General features: G+C 44.7%; 1 pseudogene; it reads left to right on the top strand.

The window, feature by feature from the left end:
• Positions 1-13,660, top strand: part of Ckmt1-ps1 (creatine kinase, mitochondrial 1, pseudogene 1) — a 39,879-nt pseudogene continuing 26,219 nt past the window's right edge.

Genomic DNA, 13,660 nt, shown 5'->3' with positions numbered 1-13,660 from the left:
ATGACTTACAGATGTCCTCAGAAACCCATGAGCAAACCAGGGAATTGTGGGCTACACTCACTCTTAAGTGGCCCTAACTCCACAGGTAAGATAGGGAGGTCCCATGGCATCGCTCAGCCACTACCAAATCAAGGGAAGTGACAGGAAACATGTCTCACGGTAGTGTGCCCCATAGATGCAACAGCTCTGCAAAGCCATCATTTCTAGAGCTCTCAAGCATCCGCTCACACAGAATGAGTTTTATTTGACTAGAGCCACATGGGAAGCATTGACCCAACAAATTGTAAGCCCTACTTCTGAAGGGGCACCAGGAGCATTGATGACCTCCTCTCCTGATAACACCAATCAGGGCCAAGGCCTGAAATGGCCAAGGTAGAAATGGCCACGTTACAGGAGTAGGAGGAGAGTTAAGTTCTATCATTGGCAAAGAGGCTGCTTTCAAGGCTCAGACTGTATTTGAAACATTTTATTCTAGGAAGCCTTTTTCAGAGGGAGATGGGGGAAGGGAAGGAGGGAAGAAAGAGAAATGGATGGAGGGAGGGAGGGAAGTAAGAGGGGGAAGAGAGAGGGGAAGAGAGAGAGGGGGGAGTTAAATAAGAGTACACATTGGCAATGAGTCAAAATTGCTGTGGTTCTGATTTTTATGAATGTTTAACTTTGAATCTGGCTCTGTTTTCTCAGTGCAGGAGCCTTGGGCAGAGAGCCAGACCCAGAGGAACAGCCTTAATTCAAAGACTTTGCTCACCAGTGCCATCCAGCTGGAAGACCAGCGTGAGGGCAAGCTCTGGAAACTTGTAGAAATACAATCACCAGCAGATCACCCTAGCATGTGATCCAGCACCAACACAATTATAACCTGATCTACACTGAGGAAAAGCCAACGATGCAGGGACAGGTGGCTTCAGCTAACAGACTTGAAAAGTGTCACTGTTCTGTGAGTTGAGAATGGCCACTCCTTTTAGAGAGGAACTGTCCAATATGCTGATTGGAATTAATCTATCAGAGAACTGCTGGGATCACTGCTCTTTCCCTGGGTGGTGACTGTCACAGTTGGGTCACTACTGCTCACCAATGGCTGCCACTCACCAGAGCTGAAGAACAAGGGGGACACATCTCTCAGGAGAAGGAGTACAAGTCTTCTCTAACTGTTGTCTGGCTTTGCTATAGATGAATTTGCATACAGCTGCCCTGGAATATTATTAACTATGCCACAAAAGATACATATTGAAATCTGAGAGTCCCCAATATTCTAATAGGTGTTTTTTAAAGAATGGCATATCATACCAGAAGCTGGTGAATTTTCAAATACCTACACCCCTTCCTAAGCAAATGCCTGATTCCCGAAGCAGTGTGCATTCTGGAAACTCCCCCTAGAAGCTGAATCCTGATAACATTTGAGAGCAACTTCCCCAAAGTGCCTCTTACAGTGAGATCGCTAGTGGACTCTGCCTCATCGTGGGAGGGGCCGTGTGGGTGGGAGGGGCCGTGTGGGTGGGAGGGGCCATGTGGGTGGGAGGGGCCGTGTGGGTAATAAGTACTCAATGATTACTACTCTACTGTTCCTGCTGATTGGAATGAGCCCGCAATAGGCTCTTGACAGTCAAGAAATCCTAATGGAAAAGAGGGAAAACAGATGGAAACTTGACCACACCTTCAAAACACAGTGTTTATTCATGGACTCATCTGTGTCATTTTGGAAGCTGTTTTCTTACAAAGGGCATCTGAAATTCCTTGAGAGTGAGGTCGACCCCTCACCAAAATTGACAAATGAAATGTAATCAGACCCCTTTTGTGTTTGGGGATGCCTCAATGGCTCTGTGGCTCTCAGTCCTTTCCTGTGGTCAACCACAGGCAGGATGTACAATGAAAAAAAAATTATCAATTGGATTTTACTAAAAAGAAAGGCTAGAGCAGAGAGCCTTTAGGCTGAGACATAGTAGTTAAGGAAGGCCACCACCCCTTTAATTGTCTTGCTCCCCTATATTCCTTGGGGCTCTATGGATGTAGCAGATAGCTGATTGGTTTCAGGAAGTCCTAAGACAAATAGGGGGCAGGCCCGCATGTGTGAAGGGTGCCACGGTTGTGTAAACAGCATGCCTCCAAACAGAAGCACTTATTTTGATATTTCGATCTCTTAACTAATAAGTTTGATGGATTATGAGCACAGATGCTAAATTTAATACAGAGTCTAAACAAAACCAGACTTTCTCTTTAAAGGGAAATGCAATATAAACCCATTTATGTCCAAATTGGTTCTCAAAGAACCCTCTTATCTGCCCCGAGTAGGACTCACAAGCAATTTTCATATCTCCGCGTGTGTTTTCCCTCCTGGGGGGAGGTGTAAAACTACTTGACTGAGATTTTGAGAGCCCGTGTATTCAGATGCTAAAAGTTGGATGAATACCTGTGCCAAGACTGTTCAGCAGGATGTGTGGTCGCAGTGAATAGACAAATGAACAAAGGAAGGAAATGCTCGCAGGGGATCGGATTGCAAGGCAACGAAATTGTCAGATGGTGGGAGAGTTGGAGACAAATAAGACGCTGGTAAATAGGTGACATCTCAACACAGGCTGCAGTGATGCTCGAGTCACATGCTAGCAAACTTTCAATCCAAGCAATCATGTGTCAGCAAACACCTACTGTGTGCAGACAGCACCATCGCCTTGCAGGTTTGCTGGATCTAAACAGTTTAGGCCCCTTCCCTTCAAAGCAACCCACTGTGTTTTACTGCGGCGTATAAATCAGGTCATCAGGTTGTTCTGAGGTACGTGACAAAATGCAGATTCTCGGGTTTGAAATATTTCTTGGAGCCAAAATTTATAACTTTTGGGAAAGACGAATGCATAGCATACTTGAAAGAAATGAGCTTGGCTTGCTTGGTTACGCGTTTCAGAATCAAAGCCAGATTAAACTGGCTGGATAGGGTGCCTGTGTATTTATCTGCTGCTTCTATTTACCTGGGGCTTTCCTTCATGGAGTGGAGAAATAAAGGGGGCTAAAGTGGCATTGTCCTGGTGAGGAATAAAGGGAAGTCCATTGTGGCTAAAAACATGCTTATAGTGCACACAGGATGAAGCATGTGAGGTGGGGGTGGATAGAGGAGTTTACAGTTTGTACAATGAGATTTTATGACCTGAAGAAAAATGGCTTTGATGTCTCCTATCATCAGAAGCCTGGGGAATGGTTTGACTAACATTTTTAATAGCTCTCTGGCTACTGTGTAGGGAAAGAGCTATAAGGGAACAACAGAAGCAAATATGTTTGTCAGGAAGTCACTGCGGTTAAGCCTAGAGAAGATGATGATATGTGTGGAAGAGGTGGTTAGAGGTGGGAGGCATGGGCAGTGAAGGGATTTGCTCAGATGGCAATGTTGACAAATTTTGCTGATTTGTCAGGAAAGAGTAAACAAAAGGGGAAAGCAGACTAGTTCTAGCTATTCTTCTACTCCAGACATTAGTGAATGGCAGAGCTGATTATCATGAGGGAATGATTGTGAGGGAAAAAAAAATATGTAATGGATCATGGAGCAGCCTTTCTGTTTGTCACTGGAAAACTTGAGTTTCCTGTTAAACATCTGTGTGGAGACGAGGCTAGACAACCAGATACAAAGAATCTGAATTACCAACAGAGGACACAGAGCTGGAGACCCGGATTTGGAAGGCTTGGATACGTGGGTCATACTGAAGACCTTAACATTTATGAGACGGCCCATGTAAAAACATTATTTGAGATTAAGATGAACCAGGAATGTTCTCCAGAAATCTCCAATACTTACTCACCTTTTAGAGGGCAGGAACCGGCAGAGAGGCGGAGGGAAACAGCCCAGGGGTGAAAGGAAGTCAAGAGTAGGCGACTGTATTTAAGGTGGTAACTACTTTTCTGTGGCCATCATAAAACATCACAGCCAAAGCAACTTACAGAAGGAAGAATTTACTTTGGTGTATGGTTCCCGAGGCACAGAGTCCATCAAAGTGGGGAAGTCGAATAATACCTGGCAGACATGGTGGTAGGAGCAGGAAGCTGAGAGCTCACACCTTCAATGACAAACAGGAAACAGAGCATGACCTGGAAATGACACAAGGTTTTGAATGTCAAAGCAAACCCTCAGTGACATACTTCTTCTAACAAGGCCTGTACTAACTAAACCAACTGGGGACCAAGTCTTAAGATACCTGAGAAAAAAGGGGACATTATTCATCCAAACTGCTATAGACACCAGGGAAGGCCAGTTTGGGTTTTCATTTTGAAGGCAGGTAAAAATGAGAATGTATCATAAAGAAGGTAGCACACTGAATTTGATAGCAAGGAGGGGATGGTAACTTTGACTTGAAAAGTCTCAGGAGTGGTGGGGCAGAAACCCAAGTGTGATGAGTTCAGCACAGAGTGTGAGGGAAGTATATATATATATATATATATATATATATATATATACATATATTTATACATATATATATATTGTGCTTGACTCCATTCACTCTAGATTCTGACATATTTCTTCTATCTCCTGTGTGTATACACATACACACACACATACATACACATACACACACACACATATACACACACACACGTATACACACATATGCATACACATTTTATGATATAGAAAAAAAGCCTACTGAGTGGATTACTTGGTGGAAAAACATATGAGAATTACAATCCCATCTGTTTCCCTAGTGAGGAATAAAACAGGCTCATGAGACGATGTGAAGAGGAAGAGGGGAAATAGTCATTCAGAAGAGTGGCCAGGGCGCATCACTGAAACGATCAATCTCTACTTCATATCCAAGAGTCTAAAGAGCTGTCAGTGAGCTCTGTGGTAGGGCTTTCTTCCAGCCTTTTAAAGATGACTAGGAAAATGTGAGTTTAACTGGGATTGAGGCTCTGCCAGCCAAGGTCACTGGAGAAGGAAGGTATATAACGAATTAAGGCTGTTGGCATCCAGGAGTCCATGATGGGGCCCAGCACTTAAGGTAGATACAGGGTGAAATGAAGGTACAAAGGGCAACAACTAGAGGTGGTAGGGAGTGGGTTGTTCATGACAACGTAGATGACTCATGACCGAGGGCTAGAATAGATGAGCTAAGAGGCAAGAGAGATCAGGAATGTGGTCTGGGGAGTGGATAGCCACAGTAGGTAAGAGACTACTAAATCATTGGTGCAAATGACCTTAATTACAAAATGATATCTCAATTTTATAATATCTCTTCTTCTTAGCTTTCTACTCATTCCAAAGGTTAAGAAAACTAATTAGAAAATAACAATATACATAGTAACTGATCATAAAAAAGGTAATTCTATGTGGAAAATTAGTTCCATGAAGGTTAATATTGAATTTAACATTACATTGTTATTCTCAGAATTCCAATATTCCCTCGTAGACACCTTTTCTCAAGGAACATGCTAATCTAATACTTCTAGTCTGAGGATCACTGAGTGTCTGTAACATCTCTCCCAAATACACCTTGGGGCTCCCCACTCGATATTGCATACAGTCCTTTCCCATTTTCACAAATCAGCTAGTAAGTAGATTTGCCCAGTGTGTATGTGTTATGTCAAACAGAACTGAATCTAACCTCCACACCTTCAACTAAAGAATTGTTTGACAACCAAAATGGGGTGAGAAGCTCCTAATAACTAATTCCACATATGCTGAGCTCGGCTCTGTGCCTGTTTCACAGACATGTGACTCAGGATTCCACTCTCCAAAGAGGACTCATGCTGGGAGCTGTAGTGCTCTGGGATTCCAGTCTCAAAAGCTGTTAACAATGTTATTCAAATGTTGTTGTAACTTAAGCCCAACAGAACGATGAAGCTCAGCCTGGGCCCCAGGGCCTCAGCACATGTACAGTAGCTTCCTTACGAGGTTGGGTTCCCCAGTCCCTACCCATTGATCTCTGCCACCCCCTTCCCCTGACAAAAGGGTACACATAAACACAGCAAGAGTTCAATGTGAACACACACACAGTGCACTGCCTTGCTGGAGAGGGCCACATTCTTATAAAGGTCTACAGTTCCTATGGACCACTCCATATGAGAGGAGGTACCAGTAAATAAGAAAGAATTCATGATGGCTGAGGGAGGGAGGAGAAGATGGAGGGAAGGAAGAGAAGGTGGCAGGATAGAGAGAAAAAGAAGACAGAAAGGTAGAGAGGGGGGAAGAGAGAGGGAAATTAACACGTGGCCATCCCTGCCTGTGCCAATGCTGAAGAGCAGAACGGCAAACAAGAAGAGGAAGAAGGGCTCCAGCGGTGCTGGGTGCTTAGGAAACACGTGGGATCCTCCACACTGCATGGCTGCATTCCCCTTGCTTTCCAGGCTTCAGACTGCTTAACCCTCTCCAGCATCTTTTCAGATCACTGAGCCTGCCATCATAAGAAGGGCAGAGCAAGGGTCACTGGGTAAGCAACTTGCCTAGCTGATGTATGACAATGCGAAAGCCTACTCCTCTGGAGTTCCATGGTCATCACAGCTTTCTGGCTCAGTATCATATATCAACTACTTAGACTGGTCCTTGGGCCTTGGCTTTCATGGAGATCTTTCAGAATATGAATTTCTGTTGCTTATATTTGCCTTTTTTACACATAGAACTTTTTTAATTTAAGGACTGTGTCTGCTTCAGTGACCCCTAGCTAATAGAAGTGCTGAACAAATCTGACTGCCAAGAAGTGAGCATTCTGATATCTAGAATGTCTCTACTTTAGTACACACCAAGTACAGGCAAGAATAATCTATTCACCACCTATGGTTGGGTAGCTTGGCTGAGGACATGGGCTTGAAACCTGCACAGAGGACAATCTTCATATTCCTAGAATCTAGAAAAGGTCTGCATTGTAGACAGGCCATCAGGATGCAGACAGGACTGAAACTCAGGGGGAAGGAAGCCTGGTAAGGAAAAAGACGGGGTTATATTCCTACATACCCTGTTGCTTTATAATTTTCCCTCCATACTGTTGGCTCCCATCTCTGCAGCCACCAGTTTCACTGGCTGTGAACCCCTGAGAAGGGTCCTTAGCGTCCCAGCTATAGAATGTCTTCATCTTTGACAAGGACAATATTCCTCCCTCATCCATTTATACCCTCTGTAGACTGGGCTGGGTACATGATCTTCATTTTGTGTCTCAATTAAAAGAAGGCTGAGGAAATGGATCAATGGGTGAAGTGTTGCCAAGCGTGCAAGTGTTAGGACCGGAGTTCAAATCTCCGACACCCAGGCAACACTGCCCTGGGGAGGTAGAAACAGGGAATCCCTGGAAAAGGCTAGCTAGCTAGCTGGGTTAACTGAACTGGTGAGCTCGGGGTTCATGAATGATTAGGGAAGATTCCCAAAGTCAGCCTTTGGCCTCCATACATATCCATACACACGTGCCAACACGCATGCAAACACATACACCAGCAGACTCACCATAGACACACATACATTTGCCCCCACAAATTTACTTTTAAAAAAAGAATATGTAATTTTCAGTAAAAAGACAAAATCTATAAAAGAATTTTCCCCATGAGAATAAAGCTTTACCCAATCTAGCTTCCTTCCTGGCTCTTATATCCAGAGACTTTCATAAATTAACACTACCCCAAACACAGGGGTTAAACCTGAAAGGGTTGTCTACTGAAAGCAAACACAGAGTGGATGCTCCAACCTTCCTAGTGCTGACTTTGAGATTACAGGGGCATTTGGGGATTTCCTGAGGAGACTGGGGTGAGCTGTGAGGATGGGTGGAAGAAAGGACTCGAGCATGCCTTCTCTTATCAGTTCCAAGCCTCAGGAGGAGTCATGTATAGAGTCAGAATGAGAAAGGGCATCTATGTGAATACTTGAAGGTCCATTCTTTTCTTAGAGCCAGAGAACAAGCAAAGGAGCCTTGCATGAGTCTGGGGATCACATTCCTCTGCTACCTTTCACCTTAAGTTGCTTTGCAACATCACCAGCATGGAAAATTGAGCATGGAATGACATGAGTCTATATGATTGCATTGTTTGTTTGTTTAACTATGGCATATGGGGATTAGCAAATAAAGCAATCCCATCTGCCCCTGGTACTTAGTCCTTCAGTTCAGTTGCCCTTTGACCCCTTGTCTTTGTCTTTCACCACATCATATGACAAACCTAAAGGGAGTGCCACTTTCTTCCATAGTCTCTGCCTTCCCCAAGCTAGAGACCAGGGCTTGAAGCTTGAAGTATGTTCTAGGCCCTTACTGAAAAGATACTAGAAGAGAGGATTGGAATGCCCTCACATACTCTTCACCGACGGAATTAGCATATTAAACATGCAGATGCACTGGCTTCCTTCAGTTATGTTGATGAAATGTCACAGATAAGAATGCAAGGAAAGAATTGCAATCTGTTGAGTGGAAGATGTTTGAGGAACACGTCTGGTACTTTTCATTTTTCCTCCCCACATAATGGTTTCAAGGTGTTATCATCAGTCTGCAAAAGCACGAGCGAATGGATTTTGGTGAACCTTGAAATGTCTCTCTCAATAGAGCTGCTTCGAATTTAGGAGAGTGTCTTGTGTCTCTCCAAAAAGCCCAATACTAAAGTCTGAAGAGATTGACAGCATGGTCCTGAACCAAGGCCTGACTGCTCGTCAGTCTCTTCTAGAACATGGTCCTCAGTGTGGCCTGAGTTCAGTTCTTAGAGTTCTTGGAACAAGGGCACAGTGTCAGAGTCAGAGAGGTTGATAACATGAGTGTCTAATCATACATTTCTTTAAAATAAACACAATACACTTTCAGCTTAACCTACAGACTCCTTAAGGGTTACAATGATCATATTCTAAGACTTAGAGCTTCATATGCTCTTACAAATAGCACCTATTCAGTTTTAGAATATGCTTTTCTCTGGCATGGATACTTCTAAAACATCTGTATCTGGTTTGCTGAGCCATCATTGTTGCCGCTTGTTCTTGAACCAATGCACGCTGGTTGCATCGAAAGTACAATGTTCATGTATCAAATTGAAAGTCTCTCTGTGGTAACTTAACCTGAGGGAATGGGCTTCATCTCAGAGAACTTACAGCAAAGCTCCGCAGGCTGTGGTAGGTTGGAATTTTAGAACCATTCCAAATTAAAACTAAATCCGAGGGATAAATACTAAGAATGCCCAGTAGGTTTTTAAACTAGATAATTTCATATATTTGGAAAACAATTCACTGGAAATATATAGGTTTATTGGAATCTTTGAAATTCTCTTATGATATTACTGGAAAGTTCTAGAAATGTATTTGAAACTTTTTTAAAAAATGACCTGAAGAACCTTAAGTAGATTCTATATCCATTCTTCCTCTGCTAATGGCTGACTGTGCCTCGTCACGTGAGACTAATGTTTGCAATACCGAGTGGCCATCAACTGTGTGTGTCTAGTTAGATGCAGGAATCCTACGTGAAGCTTAAGAAATAGAGACTCAGGCCCTCTCCTGGTGCTGGAGCTGAAGTGAAGTCCAGCGTGGTGCCTACAGCACAAGACTATACAGAACACCCCGTGTGTTAGCACTGACACAAACATCGACTGGTACTGATGTGCCACGCACTATGCTAAGTAATTCATGCATACTATTTGATCTTCTGACACCACCAAAAGGGGGGAGATAACCTAGGAATCAAAGAAAGCAATTGGCACATGAGCTAAGCTGTGAGTTTGATTCCCCAACACCAAAGGGAGTGGGATGTAAACCAGCTTGCCGTAAAGCACACCTTTTCTGCCTCCACTTTCTGTTCCTGGGCTCTTTCACTCATGCAGACAACACATCAGCCCTGCTTGATGCCTTAGTGGTGCTAAGAAATCTAGACAGTAGGACAGGGTCCCTTCCTTCCCATTTGACTATGCTTTGTTGCTCGAAATACTGTGTTTTGAAATTGGAGGCTTATGGGATGCCCTAGGTGGAATCATACAAAGATTGGCTGTTTGTTCTTTGCTACCTGGGAAGCAACAATCAAACTCGACCACAGTTTATGCCAGCTTGGGTTGATGAAGCATGGATTTCTCCAATCACATGACTATGGGTCATTTGACTGCTGTGAAGGCATCTCTCAATCTTTTCTGCATAAGATGCCAGTTCACACCGTCACAGAGAGAAACTGCAACACAGACCCAGGTGGCAGAAAGTAAATCGTCACCAGAGAAATGTTCTTGGAAGGAAATAGTATGGACTGTTCCAAATGCCAGGCCCCTTGTGTATTCCTGCTAAGCATCACTGTGGGGGTCAAGCCCCTCAGGATGCTGCCCAGAGACACAGGTCTTGAATGAGATTTCAGTCAGAGGAGCTGTCATTTCATGAGAGGTACAGTCATGCTTAGTGTTTACCAGGTTGGACACCCATTCTTCAACAACCTTGCAAAATGAGGAGTAGGCTGGCCCAGTTCAAAGGTTTTGTGTGTGCGTGCGTGTGTGTGTGTGTGTGTGCAAATGTGTACTTAAGCAGGTGTCCTGCTCTATCATGTTCTGCATTAGTAGCCACAAAGCCTCTGGAAGCTGCTTGTCTCTGCTCACCCTGTGCTAGGATTACAGGCTGGTGTACAGTTAATGCCCAGGTTTTTACTTGGCTGCTGGGATCTGAACTCTGGTTCATTTGTCATGCTACTCCAACTTCCAGCTCCTGGCTATGGCATCATAAAATCTAAGCTACTGAGGCTTGGAGAGACCCTTGGCATCCAGTTGCCTTCTATTTCAGGCCTTTCTCCACTGAGCCGGCAAGCAGCTTTTGCAAATATTAAGTATAGCCATGATATCAGCTGTGGCATCGGCTGCAAAATCATCATCAGGAAGTGACTGCCGGTTACATAGGAAGAAAGGTGAAAGGTCCCGTATTGATTGAGCACATCTCTGAAGCCAGGCACTGGCGACTTCCCAGGCCTTGCCTGTTCTCTTTCCCCTCCTTTCCTCTCCCTTCCCATCTTCTCTTCCTCCTCCTTTGCTCTCAGCTCCACATTTAAACAATAAGCTAATTATTGAATCATTACTTGCACATGCTTTCCCTGGCCTAGCAATCTCGGGGCAACCATTCTGCTTAGTTCTTCCCATGCACGGGCAGGTATCTTCCTGGTTCCAAGGGCTCCAGGCAGATGTCTGAAAATCATCCCCTGACAGATTTATGCTTGTCAACCTCTGCACCGCCCTTCACCCCCATCCCAAACGATATCCTACTTGTGGGCGAGAGCACTGGAGGCCAAATTCATCAAGTCCTCTCAAACACATGCAGAGCCAAGATGCCGACCCGACTCGAGGTGGCATCCTGCCCACCCATCCCCCTTACATATCCCCCTTACAAACCCTGAGCTCCTCAGCACCGCATGTCTTTCTGGCCTATTTTCTACCCAAGATCTGGAACGACTTGGGATTCCAAGCTTTTGAAACAAGATTAAAAGGTCTCTTTTACAGCATTTGCTGAAAAACTCCTCAGAGGAAACGTGGTTGGCAGGTAGAAAAACCAGGACCTGTCTCCTTGAAAATCACAGCTGTGTTATCTTTTTCTTCCACTGATTGCTTCCAGATTATCACTGGGGCAGACCGCCAAGGAGCCAGTCCTCTGTGTCCTGAGCGGGCTCTGGCGAAAGAGCTAGTTTTCCTACAAAAGGAAACACATTTGGAGATGCATAGCTCGCCATATGCAGAGCTGCAAAGCAAAGCTTACAAGTGAATGTGGCTTCACTGCCCAGGCAAGTCAGCGCAGGAAGGTGAGCCCGAGCTGGTGTGGCAGGAAGTTTATCAAAGCACTGGGAAAGGGTCAATCGCAAAATACCCTTTTCTGAAAGGAAAGAGGGTCAAAAGTGCAGGGGATGGGGGTGAAAGCACAAGGTGAACCCAGGCAATGATGAAATCTGCCGTGAGGAAGGGAGCCCCTCATTCGGGTTCTTCTGCGCGCCCCTGGAGCATGAGTTCTTAGCGGTGTTTAGCTGGATGCACCTTCCCAAGGGTCCTTAGTACCTTTCCAGTGCTCAGGTTTGGCCAATGGGAGAAATGAGCAGAAGGTAGCCTCCGCCTCTGAGAGATGCAAGCAGATGTTATTCCTTCTCCAGAAAAACCGCTCAGATTTGGCCGGTCAGACACACTTAGGAACAGAAGTTTACAGGCGAAAATCTTGTGCTGTAGTTCTTGTTTGCAGTACCAACAAGAATTAAACTGCTCCCACAGGAAGTCATTGTTTGGGCAGGAAGCATCCAGAAGCTGAAGGCTGGGTCCACACCAGGTACCAAGATCAAAGTTTCTGAAGGATTAAAGGGCACGCAGTTCAACAGCTCCACAACTGTGCCCTTAGATCTTGTCGGGGGGGGGGGGGGGGAGGCTCCTTTCGCTGGACTAAAATTAGAAAATGTTGTGTTAAATGAAGTTAACCAGGTTTCCTGAAAGTTGGGCAGTTCACAGCTTTTAATGTGCCCCTGTCAGTAGCACCTGCTAAATTTGTTCTTGGTAGACTCTGTTTACAGAGAAAGCCTCCAAGGCCTGAGGGACATCCGTGCTTCAGAGCACACAGCTTACTATAGGTTCTTAGTGAAAGGCCAACGTGGCTCTCAAACCATGCATTTTCAAAAGGTACCTAGCTTTCCTTTTCTTTTGGGGTGAAGATTCTATGCCGAAATGAGGAATGCTGTTCACTGACCATCACCCCAATGCCCAAAATGCATGCACTCTTTCCTGTGTTTATGATATGTCTACGTGTGTGTGAGTGTGGTGCACTAGGCACATAGGAACATGCATGTGAAGGTCAGAGGACAACTGCAAGTGTCAGTCCCTGTCTTCTACGTTTTTCATTGTTTGTTTGTTTGTTTGTTTGTTTGTTTTGGGACAGAGTCTCTTGTTTGCCACCTTGTACACCAAGCTAGCTGGCCCATGAACTCCTAGGTTTCTCCCCTCTCCACCTCTCGTCTTACAGGCAATAGCTACTGTGTCTAAACTGGGGTCTTCATACTTTCACAAAAAGCTCCTTGCCCACTGAGCCATTTCCCCCGTTCCTGTGCTCCCTAACAGGGGCTGAGTGTGGTGTATCTAATATCCTGTTGTATTTCACAATAGTCTATGGAGAGAGTACTGCATCCCCATTTTAGATCAGACAATGAAAGTGAAGCTCAAAATATTAAGATCACAGAGTAGTAGTGTTTTAAAGCGCCAGGGTTTGCCTCCTACAATCAATCACAAAAAAAAATCAAGTATCTCAGCTTAGAAAGAATGGTAATGATGGGTAGCAGAGAGAGTACCATCCCCAAGGAGGAAATGCACAGTTGAAGACGACAACTCCTTGGTATGTTAGAACATACCAGACTGTGCTCTCAGTGAGTGACGGACTGCATATAGGCTGGAAGTCCCCAGTATCGCCTAGTGATTCAGCTGTCTTAGATCTGTTTCCATGGTGACAAAACCACGTATGGAGCATCTTCTAGAACACAGCCTGCGTGAGCTTGGCATGGCTCCCCTTGTATCTTTAGCCTTTGAGTGCAGAAGGAGAACTTCATTTCCCCTCAAAGTATTTTCCCTAAACCACACCTGGTTTGATGTGGCTGTTGTAACTCTAATTGTTAATTAGGCGGTTTCATCAAATATTTATGGCGAGACATTCATGATCCTCCCTTGTGTGGCTACAGTAATTAGCAGGATTGGCCCCTTCAAAGACAGTAACTGCATGCTTTTCCTTGGAAACCACGATGTGTTCCCTTCAAATGAGACC

The sequence above is a fragment of the Rattus norvegicus genome, chromosome 4 (genome assembly GCF_021556685.1).
Source record: "Rattus norvegicus strain SHRSP/BbbUtx chromosome 4, alternate assembly SHRSP_T2T, whole genome shotgun sequence".
NCBI classification, from domain to species: domain Eukaryota; kingdom Metazoa; phylum Chordata; class Mammalia; order Rodentia; family Muridae; genus Rattus; species Rattus norvegicus.
This window is presented reverse-complemented; position numbering and strand designations above follow the sequence as displayed.